This window comes from Microcebus murinus, chromosome 20, assembly GCF_040939455.1.
Source record: "Microcebus murinus isolate Inina chromosome 20, M.murinus_Inina_mat1.0, whole genome shotgun sequence".
Lineage (NCBI taxonomy): Eukaryota > Metazoa > Chordata > Mammalia > Primates > Cheirogaleidae > Microcebus > Microcebus murinus.
The window spans coordinates 14,680,868-14,690,310 of record NC_134123.1 but is presented as its reverse complement, the minus strand read 5'-3'; positions in this window follow the sequence as shown (position 1 = coordinate 14,690,310).

Genomic DNA, 9,443 nt, shown 5'->3' with positions numbered 1-9,443 from the left:
GAAAAAGTATCATTTGTTCACACAAAGAGAATAATATTTTGCAATCCATATTCTGGAAGATAAATATTTTTCTAAATCATACAGATACACTAGAAGAAATAGAGAGCTCTGAAGTAGTATGAAAACACATTTTTAGGCTCTATAAAAGAAAATAATATGGGAGTTTAATTTCATTGGGTTAGCCAGGAGATCCTCAAATAAAAAAAAAATATGCCATTCATTTATTTACTTATTTATCTAGAGATAGGTTCTCACTCTGTTACCAGGGCTAGAGTGCAGTGGGGTCATCATAGCTCACTGCAACCTCAAACTCCTGGGCTCAAGTGATACTTTTGCCTCAGGTAGTGCCTGAGTAGCTGGGACTATAGTTACGTGCCACCACTCCCAGCCAATAAGCTAACATTTAAAGATCAAGAAAAAGCTAACTATGTCAGGAGAGAAATAAAGAGAAGGCAGAATCTTGTGTGGGAAAAGAGTAATTGAACATGAAATGAATTTGGAGAGACAGGTAGTTGAAAAATCATATAGGATCTCATAAAAGAATCTTTGATTAATATTTATTTGCATTGTTACTCAACTGGAAAGTCACATCTTGAGGGTGGATGACCGTAAGTGCTGATATTAAAGAGGTGAGTGAGGAGACAGGACCAGGCAACAAGGAATTTTTTCCTGCAGATAAAATTCTAGGCATTGTCAAGACATAACAGTTATTTAATAAGTGAATTATTCACATCTTGATTAAGGGAAGAAAAGAAGGCCTGATTACTGTATCGAGGAAGAGTTAGAGTAGAGGAGGTGGCAAAAAGACTAGGAATAAGTTCAGAATTGTAGAATGAAACCCAAGGGAAGGTGCTGAACTAGAGGCCCAGAGAAGAAAGGTTTCAAGAGTGGTCTACTTGGCCAAAAGAGCAGAGTAGTCTAATGAGGTACAGGCTGAAAATAACTATTGAATTTGAACTATTTTAACTATTGAAAATAACTATTGATTTTGTTCCTGGAAAACACACTGTCAGGACAGTAGACTGGATTGAACCAAGTGGATTAAAGCAAATCAAGAAAGAATGGGAATTTAGGAAATAGACAGTAGTTATGCACATCTTTTACTTTACATTCAGGAGCAAATTTTTTCACAGAACTGATTATAGGAATATTTGGAATCAAGAATCATACTTAAATTTTTAATATTTTTTATTTATATATTAGAGACTCTGGATTATATCCAATGTTACTAGGGACAGACCAATGAATACATAGATGTTGATGACTGGGGATGGAGATGGATAACCAACTCTACTATCAAATCCTTAACAAGGTGGACAGGGTGAACGAAGATGTAGAGGAATTGATCTTTCATTGTCATGGCATCATTTTCTCATTTGTAATAAGGGGGAAAGACTAATGGCCTATTGATTCATTCATTCTCAATGAAAATAAAAGTATTTGCTGACATCTAGTATGTTCTAGCCATTGTGCTAAAGGCTGAGCATGCTCAGGTGAGCAAATACCAACATGATCAGTGCCATTATGGGGGCTTTCATTCAAGTGCAGGTGACAGATAATGAATAAGCAAAAACTAAAGCAAAACAGAATAAAATAAAATGACTTCAAAAAATTAACAATCAGGTTAAATGGAGTGAGAGTGATGAGGGAGGAGAGTTTAAATTAAGTAGTCAGAGAAGGTGGTGATGTTTGCCCAGATACCTCAGAGTGAATGTATGATCTGTGCCAGGTCTGAAGAGGGACCCTACCAGAGGAGTAAAAGGGGGAGGAGGTAAGAGAGGTAAGACCCCCAGAGCTGTTCCTAAAAAGGATCATTCACGTACCCCACCAGGAGGCAGATGTTGAAGGTAGTTGGGGTTTAAAACCATTTAAAAACAAAAATGAAAATAAACTCTGATGTTAGCTTATTTAAGGAAGGGTATATTGGCAGCTCACCCTGAAACACTTGACTACTTAGGTTGCACTTAGATTGCCTCATAATGATTCTTTATTATTTTTGTGTGTGTGTGTGTGTGTATTATTTTGAGGTAAATCTCTGCATGGTGTATTCTCTTATCCCCCTGTTTCCATACTGTATTTAATCGTTTAAAAAAAAAATCTCCTGAATTTTGTCCCAAACTGGTTCTCAAATATATTACAAGCATTATGCCAGTCTCCAATAACTGGTAAAATGTTATAACCTGATGTTTCAGCTGCTACCAAGTTGCTTCGGGAATGTTTTACATTTCATTAGTATAATGATAGAGTTTACAGTTATCTACAGTATGTAATTACATCCATTAATAGTAACACTGCATTTTTAAGTTAATTATAATGAGAATTAATGGGTGGTTATAAGGATTTTCAGCTACAAGGAAAAATTTTGGTACCAATTATTCTTATACAGCTAAAGATGAGTTTATACAGAAGTTTACTTTGGTGATTCTTTTAGGAAATTATGATATTTCAAGTTCTAGTAACCATGAATTATGAAAATTAGAAAAAAATACATGATGAGAAATTAGAATTTCAAACTCTAAATGAAAGAAGTTTATTATAAGCAGAGCCAACTTGGTATAGAGTTAAAAAGGATACATGGTCACGCTGGAAACTCAGACTTGTGGGGGGAGGAGGGGAAAGGGCATTTTTTGATACCTTAAAATTTGTACCCCCCATAATATGCTGAAATAAAAAAAATAAATAAATAAAAATAAAATTTAAAAAAAGGATACAGACCTGAATTAGAATCCATATCTGACATTTATGAGCTCTTATTTAAACTCCTCCACTCTTAGTTTCCTACTCCTCTGTAAGTTAGAGCTAACAATAACTGCTGTCTTGAGCTGTAACAATTTAAAAACATAATTTTGTAAATTTTTAGCATGGTGCCTGACACATTGTAAATACTCTACAAATGGTAGTTGTATAGATGAAGAACAGAGAGGAAAGACTTATGAATAAAGACTTAGAATATATTTTTCTGAAACATCTAAGAGAATGTAAATTCTTGGCTTAAAACTCTTTGATGCCCACAAGAGAATATGGGCCAGTAGTGTAGTGAGGCTGAGAGGGGCAGAAGATGGCTGTGGAAACTGTATTTCATGGCCCATAAAATTAGAAAGGCATTGCAATTTTGAATGGAAGACCAACCACAGTTAAAAAATAAATTCCCTCCTGGTGTGCATATTATCCATAATAAGGCAAAATGAATTTACAAGCATTTCACTGAAACGCAGGGGAGTAAGATACTAAAATTCTTCTAGGTGCCCAGGGCTGGTTAAGGGAAAATTAATGTGTAACAGAAATTATTACTAATTGAGGACTTGAAAAATGCCTTCACTGATATACATGCAGTCTTGCTCCCTAAATCTCTCCTGTCTCCCTCTCTCTCTCTCTCTCTGTCTCTCTCTCTCTCATGCACACACACATCTATACACACACACCCTCATGTTCTTTAAAGTCACCACTTTTGCTGCAAAGATTTGCAGGATACCTTTCTCCATGATGCAAAGAGATGGGAATATTTTATACATTTTGAGCTATGTACTTTGCATCTTAAAGACCTCAATTTCATTGGTTAAATTATCCAATCCTATGGTAACCATCATGATAATCAGGCTAGGGGCTGCCATTCCCAGTTTTGTGTCTGGCAAATATTTGCCTCAGAGCTAGCTATCAAACTACATGCTCCTTTCTTTCATCCAATTACTCATAAAGTTTTTCCATTATTTCAGATCAGGAAAACAGAAGGCAACATACATGAACAATCAGTGTGGTTAATAACAATCCTCTGTGAATTTGTCATTCTCTTATCCACTGCCTCAATTAAGAGCACATCAGCATATTATGAAGAAGAGAAAACACCTTGACATTTTCCAAGTATTGAGAAAGAACTTATTTATTCAGTAATGAGATTTCCATTCCTTCCTATATTTTCTACTGCAAGGCCCATAAATGTCCCATGCAGATGGCTGTCAAGCAAGCCTGGGAACAATAATATCACAAAACTAAAGCTATTGGAGACAGAAAAGGAACTCCTGTCTTCTGTATGAAGATTTCAAATGACCTTTGCTTGAAGCCTTTGCCTTCATTAACAGAAAATTATTTGCTTCATGTTTAGAGATGTGGGCTCAAGGGATGCAGGCTAATGTTCCCTAAATTATATTTAAGATTAGACCTCCATTGAAATATCCAATTACATTTAGAGTCTTAAAGAACCGTATTTCCTCCAAAGGGAACCCAATTTAATCTCTCTTTCACGTGGGCTCTTGGAAATGTTCCATAACGTAGACAAGCCCTAGATCTCTTCCTTCACTTTCAATCTTTTACTTAAGAGCATCCAAATCAGCTTTTCCTCTATCATGAATCAGAAAATGGTGATTTGTGAGAAGATTTCATCCAGACCTCACATACTACCCATGTCTGTTAGATACACAACCCATTAAAAAGTCTTGGCCCATTCCAGGGAGAACTATTTTGAATTCATTGGAAAAGCCAATGTCTTGCTGAATCGTCTGCCTACATGCAGAAAAAGAAAAGAAAAACAAGTTTATATCAATAACAAGAAAGTATGACTGTCCAGGTCTTTAATGAAAGAAGGGCCAATTCAAAGGCCAGAGAGCAAACAAGATAGGATTCACATGGAATTCCAATCAAACAATCTTAAGGTGTAGTTGGAGAGCATTTGCCTTAACCATGCCCCTTTCCCTTCTTGTAGTAAATCACAAAATGGAGGCTTTTAAATTATTGAAATAAAATACTATATACATTGTAATATCATAAAATTGTCAGTGTCAGTTTTAAAGATAGAAATGGAGCAAAAAGATTATGTAATTTCAATATATGTTTCCTCCATCTGTCCATTTATTCATCCATTTAACATGTACTTATTGTCAGTTTATTCCACGGTAGGCAGTTTTACACAATTGAGTAAGATCACTAAACAAAAGAGCCATAACTTCTACTGTAGTTTTTTTGTGTGGAGGATATAGACAATAGACAATCAACAAATAAAAATATGCTGCTGTGAAGATGTGTATTCACTAAATATTAACCTTATTTTTTTGTCTTTATGTCAGATTTTCTTTTTGTAACCTCTCTGAATCAATTTTTTACTCACAAAACCTTTCTCTCAGGGCTTGGAAAAGTCAAATTGATGTGTATGTATGTATGTGTGTGGGGGAGGAAATGACAACACCACAGCAATTTGCCTAAATGCAGATATCAACTAATTTATAAATGAGAAAACTGAGGAATAAGATTCCAGCCAGGTATGACTCTAAAGTCTCCTACTACTATTATTCTATAATATCTCTAAGAAACAATGCAGCAGAAATGAAGGAATAAAAATTGGAGTGTGTAGTATATGTATATCATGGAGTACTATTCAGCTATAAGAAACAATGGTGATATAGCACCGCTTGTATTTTCCTGGGTAGAGTGGAACCCATTCTACTAAGTGAAGTATCCCAAGAATGGAAAAATAAGCACCCCATGTACTCACCAGCAAATTGGTTTCACTGATCAGCACCTAAGTGCACATATAGAAATAACATTTATCTGGTGTCAGGCAGATGGGAGGGGGAGGAGGGGATGGGTTTATACATACATAATGAGTATGACGCGCACTATCTGGGGGATGGACACGCTTGAAGCTATGACTTGAGGGGGTAGGGGAGGTGAGGGCAATATACGTAACCTAAACCTTCGTACCCCCATAATATACTGAAATAAATAAATAAAAATGAGAGTGTGGATATTTTTAATAACTTATTTCTTCTTTGTGTGAATTCCCCATATTCTGATAGAATTTAATCTTTCTTTCTTCTTTCCTTCCTTCCTTCCTACCATCCTTCCTTCCTTCCTTCCTTCCTTCCTTTATTCCTTCTTCCCTCCTTCCTTCCTTCTTTCCTTCCCTCCTCCCTTTCTTCCTTTCTCTCTCTCTCTCTTTCTCTCTCTCTCTCATATTTAAAAAAAAACAGCTTTAAGGCCACTGGCTCTGCTTAGGATAAAAATAATTAGATACAGATTTTTGTTTCTGTTTATTGTTTAAAATTTTTGTTTTTCTGGATATCCAGCTACATTTATTTTATAGAAAAATATTTACTTTTGTTTGTCTTATTGCTTTTTGCCTTTTCCCATTATTATCCTTTGTCTACAAAAAAAAAAAAAAATCTTCTGGGATCCCTTTTAATTCCAGAGCAATATTCTTAGAATTCTTGGACTTAGAATTCTTTAACAATTGGACTCTAACTTGTGCTTATTTTTACATTAAAAAAATTCTACATTGCAATGAAAACTATGGTTCTATTGGTCTTAGAGATCTCTTAACATGGTCTGAGAGTTCATATATCATTGCTCTTTCTCTGTATTTATTTATTTTTTTGGAAATGGCAACCCTTTCTTCTCATCTTATCTGCAGAATTGCAGTGTAATTATCTCTTCCTCTGTGTTGTCAGTGACTTGCTGCCCACCCTAAGTCTGCAGAGAACTTACACTCTTTGTGGTTGTTTATATACTTGTCTGAGACAACAGAGACCAGTATGTAAGAGGTGGGGATAAGGGGAAAAATATCTGTAGAAAAGGCAACTATCTCCTGAAATCACAGATGTTCATGTACACACACACACATACACACACAAGTGTATTCTTCAGTTCTGAAAGAGTGTCTCTGTGGGATTGCTTCTTCCCTCACCCCATGCACAACTAGGAGTTACAGACAGTTAACGCCCAAAAAGATATACTTGCTTTTCTTATGCTTAACTTTCTTACTGAGCCCATTTACTGTAAACCTATCTTATAATGTATAATCTTGTCAGCACAAAATAAGCCAATTATAAATAAAATGATATTCTTATGCAATATAACAGTCCTCAACAATTTTTAGGATTTTCGCTGTTTCTGCTCGTTCGATAATTAGATATCTGTATATAGCTTTAACATGCAATTTAGGAACCAGGAACTCCCACTCAAATTTCTAAAAATATCTCTGTAATATCATTTCCTTAACATCACTATAACCTGAGACTAGAAGATTCCTGTTTCACCTGCCTCTTTTCTTTCTTGTTTATACTTACCAGGTATATTCTCAATTGCCATGTCACTATGTTCCCTTCTTTCATATCATATAAAAACAATGCAAAAAGAAAAGCGAAAATCTGCAGACAGTCAAGTGAGCTGCCATATTTTCAAATTTATGTGGAAATTTTGTATCTGGGATGTGGAATTGAAGGTTTACACAGTGTATATAAAGTCACTGGTCCAATTTACCACCTCAACCTCATCCTTAATAAAACAAGGCTCCAAATGAATATTACTTTTACATAAAATTACATCAACTCAATGGTCGAAATTGTCATTTCTAACTTTTCCATGCTAATTTCCTTCCACATGCCCCTCTGCCCACTTGTACTTCTAAGGTTCTGCATATATTATTTTCTTCCACCTTGAATGATCTAATTACACCTCATTCCTTATACATGTGGTAAATCCAATTCTTTCTAAGAAAGCAATGCAATTACAGAGACTTCTTTAACTCCCAGGACCTGCACTTCTGCAGACAGAAGTAGAGATGGCTGCATCTAAAACACCATAGTAGTACATTTTATATCAAGGTCATAAATACCACAACAGAATGAATGCAATAAGTTGTTTTTAAATGTGACTACTCACTAGACAGTTAAATTCTAAAGAAATTAGTCATATTTTTTGCCTAGGACCTAACAGAACCTCACAAATGGTGCATGTATGATGAATGTCAGCTCCATGTTTTACATTGCTGCCTTATTTCTCTAATCTCACCCCAGATGAGAATTTTATTGACAGGAGCAACAGCAAATGCTGGAGAGTGGAGAGGAGAATCTAATTTTCAGATGTACTACATATTATTTAAAATGTCCCATATTTAAAAACAACAAAAAGGAAACATGCAATGAAGTGGGATAGCATGTTGTATACACAAGAAAAAATGTTATCCAATATAAACTATCCCTGAGAAAGCAAAAATTGTACTTACTAGACAAAGACTGTAAATACATTATTATAAATACATTTTTTTTTGTTTGTTTGTTTTTTTTTATTTTTTTTTTTTTTTTGAGACAGAGTCTCGCTTTGTTGCCCAGGCTAGAGTGAGTGCCGTGGTGTCAGCCTAGCTCACAGCAACCTCAAACTCCTGGGCTCAAGGGATCCTCCTGCCTCAGCCTCCCAAGTAGCTGGGACTACAGGCATGTGCCACCATGCCCGGCTAATTTTTTGTATATATTAGTTGGCCAATTAAATTCTTTCTATTTATAGTAGAGACGGGGTCTCGCTCTTGCTCAGGCTGGTTTCGAACTCCTGACCTCGAGCAATCCGCCCGCCTCGGCCTCCCAGAGAGCTAGGATTACAGGCGTGAGCCACCGCGCCCGGCCTATAAATACGTTTTTAAAATAACTAAGCACGCTCTTTAGCATATATAAAAATTTATAAAAAGTATGAGAACAATGGTTTGCCAAATGGAGAATATGAATAAAGACAAATTATAAAAAAGAACCAAATGGAAATTCCTGATTTGAATAGTACAATGACCACAATGAAAAATTCACTAGATTGTCTCAATAGAAATTATGACCTAGCAGAGAAAAGAAATGGTGGACCTGAAGATAGATTGGCCAACATTATTTAATACAAAGAATACAGAGAAATGAGAATTAAAAAAATGAGCAGAACATCAAAAATTTAGAGCAGCCTCAAAGACATTAACATATACGAACTGGAAATACCAGAAAGTAAGAAGACAGGGGAAGGTGAAGAAAAAATATTTGAAGAAATAATGTCTGAAAACATCAGGAATTTAATGAAAAAACCACTAATGTATATATCCAAGAACTCCACAGACCTCAAGATGAAAAACTCAAAAATATCCATACAAAGATACACCATATCAATCTGTCAAAAGGCAAAAGCAAAGAGAGAATTTTGAGAGCAGTAAGCATTAAAAAATTAAAATGTGTTGATGAGCTTATAATGTATAAAGATTTAATCTGTCTCATGATAGTAGCGAAAAATTAAGAGGAAGAAAACAGTTTGATTGAAGTTATATATATTGCTCTATTGAAATTAAGTTCGTATTAATCCAAACTAGAAAGTTTTAAGGTAAGATATTTATCTTAATTCTCATGGCAACTCCTGAGAAAAAAATTTTAAAAAGTAAAAAACAAATTAAAAAGGGACTTAATATATTATATACAATATATCTATCAAAAATGAAGGGAATAATGAACTAGAAAAGCAAAATATACATGAGATATATAGAAAATGAATAGTAACATGGCAGACATAAATATTAGTTACCAGCAGTTACACCAAATATAAATAAACTACATACTCCACACAAAGGTAGAAAAATGTCAGAACAGATAAACAAAAAAGATAATCTGCATATATGTTGTCTATAAGAGACACACTTTAGATTCACATATACAAAT